General features: G+C 33.5%; 2 long non-coding RNA genes across 2 annotated transcripts; one reads left to right on the plus strand and one right to left on the minus strand.

The window, feature by feature from the left end:
- Positions 1-5983, minus strand: LOC127854919 (uncharacterized). The gene is made up of 3 exons (XR_008037197.1): positions 5851-5983; positions 3463-3568; positions 1-751 (listed from the first exon to the last, which is right to left on the minus strand). It is a non-coding gene; the product is annotated as an uncharacterized LOC127854919 (long non-coding RNA).
- A 1127-nt stretch (positions 5984-7110) lies between these two features.
- LOC127856457 (uncharacterized) lies at positions 7111-9094 on the plus strand. Its single transcript, XR_008038039.1, has 3 exons — positions 7111-7250; positions 8401-8534; positions 8980-9094. It is a non-coding gene; the product is annotated as an uncharacterized LOC127856457 (long non-coding RNA).
- Positions 9095-16260: the final 7166 nt, after the last annotated feature.

The following is a 16260-nucleotide window of genomic DNA, read 5'->3' on the forward strand; positions in this document are numbered from 1 at the left end:
TTGACAATTTGCCGTAAAACAAATGCTGGCCTTATAAATTACGAAACAATTAACCTATGGTGGGTCGGTGGGTTGCATGTGCGCTTGTCAGCTTGCACGAAGCCCTAATGATTTTAAATTGTTTTCAAATAATCACGAGATTTGTTTACATGCAATTTGATTATTTTAAAATACACTGCAAAAATCGGGTTTCAAATACTCTAAGAGCTCTCCAGCAGACTATAAACGAGCAGTAGAATAAGGGATGGGAGTCAACACAGAGAAGTCGAACAACATGGTGAACAGCACGAGCAACACAAGTGCAGACATCACCATGAACGGCGAGGAGCTGGAAGAAGTTAACGGCTTAATAGTACTTGGGGTCAACTAAGTTCAAGTATGGAAAAATAATAAAGTTAGAATAGGACTTGCCATGACGACTGCAGCGATGGTTAGAATAATCATGTTGTGGGCAAGCAGCGCAAGCACATTTCCAACAAAGTAAAGGCTCTACAGGTCGCCAGTAGTCTCCATCATGCGGTACGATTGCTAGATCTGGACGTTTGTACGATTGCTATATCTGGACGCTTTATGCCGACACAGAACGCAGGATACATGCCGTTTGACCCAAGTGTCTTCGGATACTGCTCCCCATCTGCCTAGATGTAGAGCAAGAATAACATGTACGTCCGGAACATGACAGCCGCAAGTGTTGGTCGACATGAAACGACATGCGCCAGTCGGGTTTGTAATCGTCATCGGGCACGACCCCCTGGGAAAAGATGTACTCCATATCGGATTTGGTTTGTCGATTATGTTCAATACATTATCGTGAAATTAAAACTTATATTTTGTCTTCCGTTCTATGTTACTCGTTTAATAAGTATATTAGACGTAACAAGTGACAATAGTTATTCCAATCCATAAATTATATAGTTTTAAACTTTCAAGTTTAGTAAAAAAAAAAGTCAACATTGTTTACTTAGGGACCCTCTTAACCATAACTGAAGCATTTAAGCAACACAATCACGGTACGTCATGAGATATACATGAAATAACTCCAGAGGTTTCAAGTTTCATTTCAAGTTCATGTTAAGTTATGTTGATATTTATATCTAAGAACTTCAAATTCTGGACGGTTCTTTACGTATGTATTTTTTCGGAGAAATGTTCAATGACATAAGTTATGGATGGTTTCTGCGATAGATACATAGGATCCAATACATAATGTAAGCATTCAAAATGAAAATCATACTGTTTACAATAAAAGGCACAGGATGACAGGACACATCTTCACCTTAAACAAGTACGTTCTTAATGATTTCAAGAGTGTCAATACCTCATTATGTGTTGAGGGATCCTATAATAATGTGTATGCTGGAAATTGTGGGTTACATACCGTTTATTAGTTAAGTGACCGTTACATGGGTAAGGAACTTGACTCTCATTTTGGTAGAAAAACATCTAGTCTTCTATAAAGGCCTCAAAGATGTTTAAGGACGTTTGTCACAAAAGATTAAATGCATGACGACTGGTGAAATTAATAATTCTATCAAAACTGCCATGGCTTAAATTTATGGTTGCGCATAATACAAGGACATACTTTTTTAACTTAACAGACCTTAGGCATGTATATATAACACAACTCGCGATTAAACCACACTATGATGGATTTGTTGTGACAGTTGTTGACGAATTGAATTGTTTGCGTCAGTTAAATATCCTTCTTAAGTTTTATGAACTTGAATGTCAAATAACTTCAATGCACGAACGTCCCCTGATTTATATTAATATCGTGAAACCGCAACCGCATTGCAACCGCGATGTTATTTAACATAATGTAACTAAGCCTTGTTTTGTTTTAAAAGTAATTTTATACTCTCGTTTGTAAGAAAACAAACTTTGGATTTCTATTCTTAAATGTTGATGGTGTCAAATAAACACTAACATGTGTGAAGCAAAAGAGGTAACAAGTATTAAGGCTGTGTAGATTGTAATATTTCCTAAATGAACATATGCAATAATACATCAAAACAAAATATCATGCGTTATTGAACAGTAGGTATAATAAAACCAAAATACTCTGAAGCATGTCAAATGTTACTAATACAAAATGTCATCACAAGTTAACGAGTAATTTGATATTTATCAAACTGGTTTTTTAAAGAGTGTTTGTAGTCATTTGTTCTGTCATCAAAAATAGTATGTAATGGGCTCAAATTTATCCATTTTCTATTTTGATCACCAAAGCACTAAAAACAGCGGCATCCACATTACTTGATATATAAATAAAGCAACTCAATACTTGAATCAGTTGTTTTAAAACTTTCTACGAGGAACACGTCTTGACTAGACTTTTATTCTGATAGCAGATACATTTTTTTTATAAATTGAAGTTGAAGCAAAGGCAGACCATTATAACAAAATAACTTCACTTAACACATACCTCAAAGACTTAAACTGGGGTAATCGCCTTTCAACGGCCATACTAGTTTCTATCTAGTTCACCGTGAATACAATTATTCTGAGTTAAAACTTTACATTCAGAAGCCCTTTTCAAAATTAAAATGGCTCATTAGTAATAAAGTATGATCGTGTTTCTCGAAAACTTCAGAATATTAATTCAATATATTTATCAAAATACAGTTTTGTTAAAAAAACTGTTCTATATTTCTTTATGTTTCATAACTAAAATTGAACGATTCACCGATGGAAAACATTTTTAATGTGTTTTACATATTCTTTGTTACACTTTAATGACATATTATCATTTATTAAACTTTTGTATAGTACACCCATAGCTTATACTATTCGTGTGTTTGTGTACAAATGCGCATGTTATATTAAGATACTTCTATCTTCTGAGGAGACAATTCCCTTCTGATTTCGAAGACAATACTTTAAATGACAACTAGTCTATTTTTTAACTTTGCAACTTAAAATACCAAACGAAACAAGTATATTTATTTCAATATGTTATATTCATGCTTACTACATATCAACACATAGTTGAAACAATAGTGTGTTTGCAATGTAACCAACATATGAAATAAAAACATGCATATAAATATATAAATATAAATACTACTATTGGTTTACATTTATTGAGCACTATTACTTTATCACATAAATGCATTTTTCATGAAATATTTATCCGTTCTTTATATGATACCTTTTATCTTCTACACTTAAAACTATCAAAACATCAACGCACTGACAAAATGAAGGTTTGCATACATATAGCATTAGTCAACTTTTCAAGTCCAACACCATTACATATAACATACAATTATAATTCTTTACAAGAACTGTGTTATATACTTTAACGAGTATTTATAAAAACAACACAAAACCTGTAAATACATGTAACATGTTTTAAAGTTATCACACATTAAATTACAAAGTTAAAATACAAAGCTGGCGGTACGAATGCACATCAGAGACATGTGTGGAACATTGTTTACAATATAAAGCTTACGGCACCTTTAAGCGACGGATACCAGGAAAGCACTCTGTTATCTGGTTCTCATGGAACACCATCCAGCATCAAACTCGTTTTAATCACATTTTAATTTGCACGGGCACTGGGCTGAAATAGGGAAACATACCCGGAATGTGATTTATCACAAAACAGTTTTATATTTCATATATATTTATTTGTTGACTTGATACTCGATTTACTATTGCAATATTCAAAGCATTTAAAGCAGTAAAGATTAACCCTGATACGCATTACATTTAATTATTATTTTATCAATATTATTAAAAAACAAGAGATGTATTTATCAGAAACTCAATGCCCTCTAAGGCGCCGCTTTGAAATTATTATTTTTTACCATTGACCTTGAAGGGTGACCTTGACCTTTCACCACTCAAAATGTGCAGCTCAAAGAGATACACATGCATGCCAACTATCAAGTTGCTAGCATCAATATTGCAAAAGTAATGACCAAGGTTAAAGTTTTGGGACAGACACACTGACAAACAGGCCAAAAACAGTATACCCCGATCATTCGATCCGGGGGGATACAAATATATTTTATAACACAATACTTAGTATTTGTGTACATATTTAAAATGAACACATTGAAGATAATCAGCTTTAAAATATATTATTCCTATAAATAATTGCTAATTTATCTTAGGTAAATAACACAACAATGGTCGATAAGCAATCGAAATTCATATCGAATATAAAAGTTACCTGTGCGATTGTAAACACAAATTTGCCATATCGTATTGCAATTGAAATAGTGTTGCATTTTGCATAATTGTTTAACAGCTATACAACGATTACTTTTCGTTCCACTTCGTGGTTTACAAACCACATAACAAATATTTTCCCAACCACACCGGTAGCCGACAAACAAATACTATGTTTCTTAATATATTTTAAGAAGGCCCAGATATATAAAAGCATATCCGTATAGGGGACTTTTCACGTTTTGGTAAATTGACAACTTTAAAAAAAAGTTGTTTCAGATTCGCACATTTTTGTTTATGTTATGATATTTTGTGAGAAAACAGTAATACTGATCATTTACCATGCTCTAAAATAGCCATTTTATGAATGTTTTGACGATTTTAAAACCTGAATATTATAAAGCGTTTCAACGCGAAACGATTGTGTGTGTGTGAATAATTTGGAGAGTTCTGTTGTTGTCGCTATATTTTGTAAAACTAAAAGGACTGCTTATATGAAGTATTAAATACATCATTCAATGTATGAGTACGGATGGCCGAGTGGTCTAAGCGATAGACTTTTAGACCAGGACTCCAGGGGTCAGTGGTGCGAGGACTGTTGAGGGTCACTTGTTTTCTTTTCTTAATTTTATTCTTAATTTTTTACTGGAGCTTTTTAGGTCCAATGTTTACATTGATCAATATAAAGCATTTAATGACAAACTTCAAAACATGCCAAAATCTGTGAAAATGCCGCTTTAACCATGTTTGTCTAGCATACACATTAAAACAGAATGATCAAACCTTCAGCTTGCGGCAGCATAGCCACCATACATCAACACACCAGCAACAGCGCAATAAACAGCTTAGCCATGATGTCAACACCAGGATAAACACCCTGATTGTGGCTATCCAAAACCGACAAGCGTTATATTAACGGTGATAACACGCCAGTAAGTGTTTCTACTTGATTTTTGATAAAGCGAAATACGAATATTAAAGTCCCATACGTGTTTTAAGAAAAAAAATCAGAAACGACTTTTTAAAGAGACATTGCACCAATATAACTACAAAAATCAAAACAAAGGTCGTCGTGGCGTTATGGATATGGTGTCCGCCTGGATATGGTGTCAGGAGGTCACCGGTTTGATCCTTATTATCGGGGAATTCTTTAGATATCCCTAAAATCACGTAGTACTGGTTCTAGGCCCAGGAACCGGACTCGAGAGCGTTCTAATAAACCTCATGATTTCGATGCAATCGATCTGAAATAAATTGGTTTAAACTAAAACAAAACTTGAAATCAAATGACGATTCCGTAATGTGCAACGTGTTTAAACACAAAACATAAACAATGCATCATTATAAAATTCATAATAACAACTGTTTTATGTTTTATCAGATTCCAATGGCTTGGTTAAACGTTTCAATGCCGATGTGAACCATACTAGTTTACGCTTACTTTTAGTTATTTTGTGTGTCGTATGGAAATACAAAGTCTAGATAAAACAGCATGCTGTTTGAATATAAAAATTTAAACAAATACATATTTGACCAGTTATATCTTTTCTCTAACGTTCATACATTAAAAAACTATATGCGAGGAAAACGAGTTTGGCAGCTCTTAATCACAATTTGATTACGTATTACAATTTTAGCTACGTATGACAATATATTTTTATACTATACCTTGGGTGACGAAATACTTTCCGCCCTCTGCTCCGGCTGTTGCAAGTTTACATCTAGGTCCATGAAGTTGGCTATTAAGTGGAATGGATATTTCAATACCGAGTCAAAGTCGAAATCCTTGCTGGTACTCGGTATCCGAAGCGAATAACGACCCAGGAACAGAGGAAGACTGTTATGTGGGTATTCTCACTTAAATCGAACATCGAGATAAGGTCGAATACTCTGCATGGTATTGAGAATCCAAATTATTAAGAATATTGAATCATGGTAGAAATACCAACCGTCGATTGGGTATTCGGACTTTTTCAAATATCGAGCTGATATTCGAATAGCAGGATTGGACTGGGTTTTTAAACCACGATAGACCAAGGGTAGATTACCAAAATTTGTAGTGGGTATACACATTTATACTATTTAGCAAATATTGAGCCACAGTTGAATATTATGTTTGATATTGGGTATTATTACGAATAACGAGTAAGATAAGAATACACATGTTGGTATTGGTTGTTCGAACGGGTAAATCTATGTCAAAATTATTAGGGGAACCTGTTCTTTAATATTTATATTTACAAACAATTTTGATATTAGTCAATATTATGCAAGAACATGGGTCGTGTAAAGTTTTCAATGACATCAACAATCGAAATTCGAATATCGAGCTTGTGCGAATACCATACTAAGCTCTGAGACGAAATTAAAATTTCATGAAGGTGCGAATATCGAGCTTTCTGTCAGATCGAAATTAAAACGCTCAACGCATTTTAATACCATGAAACGCATTTTAAAACAATAATGTTGATTAGGTTTTAAATGAAGTAATTAAAGAAAACAATAAATGTTTTGTCTTGAGGTTTCAATTTTTTTAATGAATCAAACAGAAAACTGAAATTCCTGGACTACCTAATACCTATACCTAATCTGCATTTTAATTTCGCAATTTTTACTCTTCTAGACTGAAAATGCGTATTTGTATATACTTGAATTAGGCACATTGCTTGCACGTATATTTTCTTTACATTAAAACAACGCACATTTCAACATCTCATGAAGAATAAACTACGCATATCTGCTCAACCAATAGAATCTCATCTGTGTGATATATTTCCTCCCTACGACCACAATGTTTACCACAAGACGGATACTTGCGCGTCATAAACCATTTATAATTATTATCGATGGTTTAAAAACGCATTATAATCTTAGCCACGTTATCACGTCAGAAAACAACAATTAACTGCGCGACATCCTGTTTTAATTGAGTATAAAGCTATCTCACCTTTTATTGATGGTTCATTCCGATAGCAAACACTGAAAGACGAGTATCATCATGAAGACTGCTTGCCTAATTGTTCTCTTGGTCACGTGCGTTTTGTTTTCAAGTATGCCACAGGCTGAAGGTACGTGCATTTATTTAGGATTATTCCCTTATTGTAACTTTTTTGACATTTTCTTTGGGGTATTTCGGTATATCATAAATCATGCGGAGTGCATGCACATATTTAATTGTTTTTTTTGCTGTTGATTAAATACCACTTAAAATTCTTGCTCATTTGTGAATAGTTTTTCTGTGAGGCATATATAATGTATATATTTATGGATAATTTTAGTTTGATATAAATAGAGAACAACTAAAATCATACAGCAACAGCTAAAATGTAATCGAGTAACTAAAAAATATTCAATGTGCAACTATTCATGACTTAACGAAGATAGTAAGGATGCCTTGGAAGTTAATAATTTACATTCCATATTTCTTGTAGTTCTCTGGTTAATGACAATCCATATATATAGTGCTGTTTTCCCCAGGTGGGATACGACGTATATACATTTTATACAATGACAAAACACGGGTACAATTAGATACATCAAATTTGCTTCTGCATATTTCACTGTACAAAGTATACGATACACTTGATCCTATATTACATTTTTAAGTAAATAATATTTTCCAAAAACAACAACAACAACAACGAACTATCAACAATAAGCACACATTCTACTACATCTCCTTGTTATATAGTTTGACATATACTTTATTCAGTAATTTTGTCCAGTTCTAGTTACCGTTTGCTACAATCATATAATAATTATGATTGATTTCTGCACAATTATTACAAGTAAACAAGGTCAAAATTAATCGTTGACAGTTACGCCGACATAAACAACATGCTTCTGGTAGTAAAGGTAATATATAAATTGCATTAATTTGAGTAAATATTGTGTTTGTTACTAGCACAAGACTCATATCTGACGTTAACTGATTAAAGTGATCGTTGTGATGTGAAATCTGTTGAATCATTAATGGGTTTGTGCATTTAAAAGTTTCGAGATTTGTCCTGGTCGTAGGATGAATTTCACGAGGACTGATGTTGAATGAACTTTTGAATAATACCCAGACTTTGACGCTCTAAAGTTGTTTGTTTTCTTTAATGACTCGTGCTGTTTCTGGCGCTAAATGATTACCACGAGAAAACCGTGTATGGGCAATTGTACCCGGGTCTCCAAAGTACGGACCGCAATCGATTCAGATGGTCTATTGTTTTACAGCCCAGAATGATTACTATCCACCTGGTGGTAATAATTGCGTGTGCAGAATGCAGTGCCGGCCAAGAGAGTGGAATGCAGGTAGCTGTTCTTGGAATAGAATCAGATGTTGCAGCAGGGGTAACACCAACTATTAGGTAAGCTATCATAAAATGAATGTTTATACACTTCTTAATTAAAACACGTATTGACTTATATAGGATAAGAAAATATTTTTTATTATGAAACATTGTATTCCTTTAAAAAAGTCAAACCAATTGGCCTTCGTAATGTAAGTCATTTGCTTACAAGCAGGCGCTCTTGCCGTGTTCGAAATTTACTCGTTCTTTAATACAATTCGCTATTTGTCTTTGTATGTATATTAGTAAACTACACAATGCTATTGCTTCGAATTTATCTTTGAGTAATCCACGACGAAAAAAATGGAAATATATTTACAGGTCTCTTTGATGAAGATGATACACTTTACTTTTTCATGTAAATAAAATATATAATGACAGTAGATCTTGTAAAATATATGAAAATTAATGAAAACACATGAAACTTCGTCACTTTTATAACTTGAATGAATTCTTTTTTCAGAAGTCAGCCGACCATAAGGAACCCATGCAGTTGGATTATTGAGACATCGAATTATACAATAAAGTTCAAGTTATGTAGAGTTGTTGTTGTCATTCGAATAAAACAGCTGCATTTACATTATCATTATCACTTACATGTATTACGATCAACGTGACGTGCTTCAACGGTCGGTTGCAATCTATATCTAGCTTTGCATAAGAAAATATATTTAAAAAATAATGTTTCGAATATGTCTTGAGTACTGTTAAATAAAGTAAACGGGAAAATGTTTTATTAAAGGTTTATGTTGATTTAGGTAAAAATCAATATATAAGAGTAACATGAAACGAAGCACTGAAGAATGTTTATGTATAGCATACGGACAATTGTATTAAATACTCAAAATAAGACCAACAACAATAGCCTAGTTCATTTGCAACATGCATATATGCGTTAATATGAAAATAAAGTGTATTTTAAAATATGTATACTTATATTTAGAACCGATCCAAATTCAAATCCGTGCACTAACGTCGTTTAATCCATAAGATCAACATGACATCTGAGAGTTACATCGATAATATTAGATTAGTTTGTGTGTACGTAAGTTAATATGAAGAGTTAAATACAAGGATTACCTTAACTGCACTGTTTCTGTGTTTGAGGCCACTGTGTTTTTATCTGTAAACAAGCCCATACCGCCCTTCTGACGTGTGCGTAAGTCTAATATCCATGAGTCCATGAGTCTATAACAGTTATAATAATCCATCAAAATCACATGTACGCAAACAAATAAAAAACGTTTTAAATTGATGGGAGTCGACCAAACGTTTTAAATTGATGCAAATAAAACCGTTTCTTTCAAGACTTATACTTCATATTTCCCATTTTCATTCACAAAGAAGAAACCGAATAATAAACGCTTTTAAAAGTATATCACAATAAACAACCAAATATGAGTAAAAACATATTTTCAAAGTGAAACTAATATTTTTAAAGTTCGAATCGATCCACTTCATAATTAGGACAATATTAATCTAGTTATTGCGCCAAGGGGTATATAAAAGCATCTGTATAAACCGTTCTATGTATATTTGTCCGTACGCATTCGACCCCCTCCTAAACTCATTTTCAATAACTGCTCTTCAATTGAGTCTTTATTTAGGTTTTAGATGATTTTTCGAAATACCAGTTGTTCTACTGTATGTAACAGGTTGATTAAATAATAAAAAATACACCAGAAAGTGAAATAGCACTTTGCTAAGAATTACATATTCGTATATGTAACCAACTAAACAACACAGAACACAATATTATTCAATGAAGCAGATAACATCTAAAATTCATAATTAGACCACAGGTGGTTAGCGATATTAATTACGTTTTTTACAAATGCTGGGCCAACTTTTAAGAAATAACACGATACACAACTCGCATGACCCAGTTGACAGTGATCATACAGTCTTTAAGACTGAAATCTTCACGGAGTAAAGGGCAACTTCCCTACAAAGTTCATGTAGTTCAAATATATATATAACAATGTATGCAACTCAAAATCACCCCAAAACGGTGTGCATCGCTTTGAACAGCCATATCTTCATCAATTGTGCAGCGATTTTCACGATCTCGGTCTTATTCAACGCAGAAATGAATATCCTTTCTGAAAATGTATATGTATTACAATATTTTTACAAATGCTGGGTCAACTTTTAAGAAATAACACGATACACAACTCGCATGACCCAGTTGACAATGATCATGCAGTCTTTATGAATGAATACAAAGTTTAAATACAAACCTGACGGTACGTATGCATATCAGAGACAGGTGGAGAACTTTGTTTACAATACAAAGCTGACGGCACCTTGTAGCGACGGATGCCAGGAAAGCACTTCTTTATCTGGTTCTCATAGGAACACCAGCCAGCATCAAACTCGTTGTAATCACATTTTAATTTGCACGGGCACTGGGCTGAAATAGGGAAACATACCTGGAATGTGATTTATCACAAAACAGTTTTATATTTCATATATATTTATTTTTTGACTTGATACTCGTTTTACTATTGCAATATTCAAAGCATTTAAAGCAGTAAAGATTAACTCCGATACACATTAGATTTATTTATTATGTTATCAATATTATAAAACAAAAAGTATATTTTATAACACATTACTAAGTACTTTTGTACATTAACAATGCTTTAAAATGAATAAATTAAAGATAATCAGCTTTAAAATATATTATTCTTACAAAAAATTGCTAATTAATCTTAGGTCAATAACACAACAATGGTGATACAGAATCCGATAAGCAATCGAAATTCATTTCTAATATAACAGTTACCTGTGCAATTGTAAACACTAATTTACCATATCGTATTGCAATTAAAATATTGTTGCATTTTGCATAATTGTTTAACAGCCATACAACGATTACTTTTGGTTTCACTTCGTAGTTAACAATCCACATAACACATATGTTACCACACCGATAGCCGCCAAACAAATACAATGTTTCCTTAATATATTTTAAGAAGACTCCGATATATAATATCATATCCTTAACCATTATTGTCTAGCATACATGAAAAAGAATGCGCAAACCTTTAGCTTGTGGCAGCAGAGCCACCATACACCAGCAACAGCGCAATAAACAGCTAAGCCATGTTGTAAACACCATGATAAACACACTGATTGAAGTTGTCCAAAACGACCTGCCTAATAAGCGGTGATGTATTTTGATCGACTACTTTGAATGATGCGACATTTTATTGTTATGCAGAATGCATGCATAACACGCCAGTAATAAAATAATTGATTATACTTGATTTATAACTAAAGCAAAATTCGAGTATTAAAACCCATTACTCTTTATGGATACAATCACAAACGACGTTTTTACAAACATTGCACCGACACATTGACAAAACAAATTGAGATCGAATGGAGATTACGTAATTATCTTTAAATGAATGCCTTCTCTTACAAATGCATAGAACTATAAATCGGTAGGTAGGATATTTAATGCGTAAAATATATAAGCGCATGATATAAATAAATAAATACGTCCATATATAGATTAATAAATAGATACAATGGAGATGTTACCGCATCATGCTATCGAAGTGGTGACAACTGGTATTGGCACAGATCGTTTGTGTCATTCTCTTTGTCTAAATTTACTTCATGACCTGAATGGGTTTATGAACGCTGGTCGTCGTGTGCAAATTAGAATCGCACTTGTAATTTAAACATTTAGAAACACATATTTGCTGCTTATTATAGTACACTTTCTGATTATGCGAAATTTATTTGAACTGGAAGTATGAAACCGAGGTAACATGTTTCCTTAAACATGTATGCCTTCACAACAGAAACAAACATGAAACAACACTCAATATACAAGTCAAAACAATGTGGATGTATTTAATATTTAAGGTCAGCAGAGTTTGATAAAAGATGGTATGATATCAATAAGAAATATTCGACTTCTAAAAGTTGACTCTTTTTCTCAAAATCTACGAGCCCAACACATATTTTTGGGGGCGAATGCCTGCGAAGGTCCAGCTTAATTTTTTACAAAATTGATAAAAAATTTGTCACCGACTTTAAATGGTAAATGCAAAGCATAAGCTATAGGTTAACAAATGGCACGAGAAGCCTCACATTTCGCCCGGGATTTATTATCAACTAGAAGTGGCGCGGCAGAGGCCAACGTGTATCCCCACAACGCATAGATGTTATATTTAAAGACAATTTTGGGTGGGCAAGGCCTATGTTGGTGGGGCCCCATGTGGGTAATGTGGACATGGATGGTCGAGATAGACCGTGTTGTCATAAGAGATGTTCAGTATTAATTTGTAGTCAATTTGTGAATAAATGAAGAAGAAGTTATGTAAAAACATAATTTTGGGTGGTCGTGGTTTATGTGGGCGGGGCGCCCAAGGGTTGGTAATGGGGCCATGCATAGTTGAGATTGACCATATTGTCATAAGAGAAGTTCAGTATCAATTAGAAGTGAATCGGAGTAGAAATGAAGAATTTATAGTAAAATGCAATTTTGGGTGGGTGTGGTCTATGTTGGCGGGGCCCTGAGGTGTGTTATGGGCACATGTACGATCGAGAAAGACCGTGCTGACTAAATAGATGTTCAGTATTAATTTGAAGTCAATTAATGAATAAATGAAGAAGTTATGTTAAAACAAAATGTTGGGTGGGCGTGGTCTATGCGGGCGGGGCGCCCCAAGTTTTGTAATGGGGCCATGCATAGTTGAGATTGACAATATTATGATAAGAGATGTTCAGTATCAATTTGAAGTAAATCGGTGTAGAAATGAAGAAGTTAATGTAAAATAACCTTAAAAATTAGTGAAAATCTCTGACCCGGCCCCATACCGTCCCCAATAACATTTGACCCAGTGGTCAGATCAAAATTCCAAATAGTGCACTGTCGCACATATGCTCATAGCTACCATGTGTTTAAGTTTCAAGGTTTTAGTGCTAATAGCGTAATAAAAGATAGTGGCCAGGACGAACGGACGGACAGACAGACGGCGAAGATAACCACATTATCACCCCGCTCCTATTTAAGCATCAATTTAAGTTTATCTACATCACACCAGTTGTGAATGTGGGTACGACAATATTGGGTACGAAAAAAAATTTGGGTACGAAAATTGTGGATACGAAAAAAATATGCCAAAAAGAAATTTGGGAAAGATAAAAAATGGGACGTAAAAAAATTGGGTTCGAAAAAAATTGGGTACGAAAAACAATTGGGTACTACGTAAAAAATTTGGGTAGAAAAAAATGTTGGGTACGAAAAAAATGGGTACGAAAAAAAATTGGGTACGAAAAAAATTGGAAACGAAATTTTATATGGGTCCCATAAACTATGTGGGTACGAAAAAAAATGTGTACGAACAAAATAAGGAAACTACGAAAAAAAATGGGTAAAAAAAACATTTCACGAAATCAAATATTGGGTACGAAAAAAAATTGAGTACGAAAAAAAGTTTGGGTACGAAAAAAAATTTGGGGGTACGGGGAAGTAGTACCCGTGGACCTCTCGATAAATTTGAAAGAGGACGGGAACCAAACTGCCTTTCCCTTTATCAATAGCCCTTGGGTGGGCAATGTGGACATGGAAGGTCGAGATAGACCGTGTAGTCATAAGAGATGTTCAGTATTAATTTGAGGTCAATTTGTGAATAAATGAAGAAGTTATGTTGAAACAAAATTTTGGGTGGGCTTGGTCGGCCACTATCTCCTTCTACACTATTAGCACTAGAACCTTGAAACCTACACACATGGTAGCTATGACCATATGTGCGACGGTGTACTATTTGGAATTTTGATCTGACTCCTGAATCAAAAGTTAGTAGCATGTGCGTCGCATGTTGTTAGTAAAAAGTAAAAATGTCCTAATTTTACCCCCATTTTACCCCCCCCCCCCTAACTTGTGACCCAGGGGTCAGCACCGTCGCAAATATGCTCATAGCTACCATGTGTGTAAGTTTCAAGGTTCTAGTGCAATAGTTTATTTGCATATATGGCCGCCGGCCCAAACACAATATACAAATAATAAAAATAATAATACACAGCATGTGGTAATGGTCATAACAATACAATATGAGTATGATAATATCAGCATTATTATCTGTACATTTCCACCAACTGATACCTCTTTTTAAATGAGTAATATATATACATAGCAATGTTTCGTATTAACTTTTCATTTTCAGTAAACATCAAATCATAGAATTTCTCTACAGTTGAATGTTGAAAATAGTACAATGGTATATACATAGAACGAAGATTAGCATACAGATGACATATCAACATAAAATGATACTCATCTTCGATAAGTGTTTCACAACATATTCATAAACGAAATTCTTTATCTATATTAAACTGTCTTCCCTTTTCTATCATGAGGTTGTGTGATGAACTTTGGAAATTTGCAAAACATTATCTAAACTTGTTAATATCTATAATGGATATATACTTTTGCACTTTAAAACTCTGTTTAAACAGAATAAAATTACACAATTTGCTATTCTCTCTACAGCTAGCATTCCAATTTTGCATAGCTTGATCTTTCAGCTGTTGTTCATATTGTAATAAAAACAGTTTAGGGTTTATAATATTTTGCTTTTCCCAGACATAACCAAAACCATTTCTATATAAGTTTAGCCTAACATCACAAGCCCTATTATTGAAGTCTAGATTATCAAAGTACAAAAGTCATAGCATAGTCTGTCATATCTATATCTAGGTAGATCTAATAACCGTAGCCAATATTCAATACAACGTTAAGATGAATAGATATGCATAGGGAATCGACCGTTATCTCCCAGTATGGCATCATTTCATATGCTGTTTTATTTACATTCAAATATCTTTTAGATGCATATATTTGCAATGATTCTATACAACGTGGGTGTTTAAGACCCCATAATTCTGAGCCATATAACATTTCAGATGCAATCTTCGAGTCAAATATCTTCTTTTTTTTTTTAAAATGTCAAACAGGATACATGTTGAAAAGAGTTTAAAATACAAATAAGAACCTTCTTAGCCTTGGTAGACATAGTCTCAGCCATTTTGTAGACAGACAGTCTATTTAAAAACTATATACCAACATAATGTAAAACCATTAACAGCATTTATTCGACTGCTATTGTATGTCCCTTTTTTTCTACTTGCTAATTTGCCACCACGTTTAAACACAAGTATTTTTTTAATATTTACTGTAAGTCTGTTTTATGTACAAAATTCATATAAAATGTTTAATTATTTTTGCAAACCAACAACAGTATCAGCAAGTGTGGCTATATTATCAGCAAACATTAACATAAATATTTCAACAGTATCAGAGAATAATTGGATTCCTCTGGTAGTATTATTGTTTAACATTGTATACAATTCATTGATGAACATTGCATATAAAATTGGGCTTAAGCTACACCCTTGACGAATTCGACAGGACATGAAAATGTACCAGATACTCCTTTATCTGATCGCACACATGCTTTAACAGACGAATACATTTGTTGTATAGCTTTATACAAATGACCTTTAACCCCATTTCGTTTTAGAAGATTATACAAAATACCCCGATTTACTGAATCAAAGGCTCTCTGGAAATCTTTGAAAGCCACATATACAGATCTACCTTTCATGCTTAGATATTTATTAAAAATGGAATATAAGATAACGGCATTATCCACAGTTGTATATTCAGCTCTAAATCCAGATTGAGCTTCTGAAAGCCTACTGTATGCTTAAGTATAAAATG

This window comes from Dreissena polymorpha, chromosome 13 (genome assembly GCF_020536995.1).
Source record: "Dreissena polymorpha isolate Duluth1 chromosome 13, UMN_Dpol_1.0, whole genome shotgun sequence".
Classification (NCBI taxonomy): Eukaryota; Metazoa; Mollusca; class Bivalvia; order Myida; family Dreissenidae; genus Dreissena; species Dreissena polymorpha.